The sequence below is a fragment of the Coenobita brevimanus genome, chromosome 104 (assembly GCF_032717465.1).
Source record: "Coenobita brevimanus isolate Jiangsu-jjx chromosome 104, ASM3271746v2, whole genome shotgun sequence".
Classification (NCBI taxonomy): Eukaryota; Metazoa; Arthropoda; class Malacostraca; order Decapoda; family Coenobitidae; genus Coenobita; species Coenobita brevimanus.
The window spans coordinates 6,789,022-6,790,847 of NC_137057.1; positions in this window are offsets into that span (position 1 = coordinate 6,789,022).

The window sequence follows — 1,826 nt, forward strand, 5'->3', positions numbered from 1 at the left end:
AAAAAAGGAATCTGTCTAGTATGTCTACACGAGACATCCGCTGATGACTGAGATGCACAAGCTTTCTCGCCACGGCAAGCTTGTTTTCCTTTGAAGAAGTTCCTAGATTGATTACATAAAAATCTGAATAGGTTGATTTTTTAGTATTTTTTGGATTGCTGTAGATTTTTTTTTTTTTTGTCTTAGATGTGTGAAAAAAAAAGGTTATTACCATAATTTAAAAATATTTTTAAAACTACAAGATCTTTATATTAGAGAGGTCACGAAAAGTGCACAAGATGCATATAGGAATTTATTCATGATTTTTCATACAGATATAAATTGAAACTAGAAACTAATCCAATGATGTGCGTGGTGTAGTTTGAGAAAGGAGAGAAAGGAGCGAGGAAGAGCATGGAGAATGAGGAGAGGAATAGTGAAAAGGAGAGGGAGAGGTGGCAAGAATAAATGGGAGAAGAAAGAGGGACTCTGGAATGAAGGTTGAGATGGGAGATGCAGGTGATGAGGGGAGGAGGAAAGAGTATGACGGGAAGGAAGAGGAGTAGATAGAGGAATAAATTAAAGACAGATGAAGAATAATGGAATGAATCTGTGGAGGGGAGAGGATGGAGATAAAGGGAGAGAAGATGTGAGAGTTACAACTGAGGCGAGATATAGAGGAGGAAGGGTAGAAGATGGAAAAAAGGAAAAGGCTGATTGGAAGGTAGAGAGGAGATACGAAGAGGAGAGTAAGAAGAGAGGGGATACATGTGATGTTGCGCATTTTGGTAGTGTGATTTGTAAACCCATTCAGTACGATGACGTGGTTATTGTCCATTCTTGCACCACCAGACAACTAAATAGTTTTCAAAAGTAATGGTTGAACGTAAGATAAAAATGGATGTATGGAGTGCTATACACTTCTATATTAGGTATGGTGTGATATGGTGATTGTGATATGTTATGGTGGTATGGTGATCCTGGCTACACACACACACACACACACACACACACACACACACACACACACACACACACACACACACACACGAGGTACTGGTTCTGGTTCAGTCAGGTTTAGTCTGTTCAGGGGGTTCCATGTGTTCAAAAGGATCCAGTCTTCATGCAGTTGATGGTGTCCATCTGTGGACGAGAGAAAGTGAGATAAAAATGTTTTGTGTTGGATTGGGTGGGTGGTTAGATGTGAGTGACTGAGAGAGTGAGGAGAAAGTGAGAACCAAGAAAACAGGAGCAGGAGAGCAGGAGAGGCATGAGACTTCGGGAAGGTAGGAGAGAGAGAGACGGGGGAGGAAAAAGGAAGTAGGAAAGGAAAGGGGAGAGAAATGGGAGGAAGGGAGAAGGAGATGAAAGGGTGAGAAAAGAAGGGAAGAGAAAGCTAGGGAGGAAGTGGAAAAAAAAAAAAAGGGGGGGGGGAGAAGAGGGAGGGAGGTAAGTAGGTATGAGAGGGGTTAAGGAGGTGGGGAGAGGTAAGTCCCACACAGGTGTTATAACACCAATGAGATTACGTTGTGAGCACCTGACCACACCCTTCCCTCCCCCCCCTCTCACTCTCTCTCTCTCTCTCTCTCTCTCTCTCTCTTTCACACACACACACACACACACACACACACACACACACACACACACACACACACACACACACACCGCTTGCTGGTGCAGTGGTAACGCTCTCGCTTGCCAACTGGTGGACGGGAGTTCGCGCCTCGCTCAGGTTGCGAAAAGTTTCACTGACAAAGTGGGTGGTTACTGTCCTCCTTGAGCAAGGGGACGGGTTTGTGCGTGTGTGAAGGTCACAGCCATGCACTTAGATCGGACTATATGAGCTC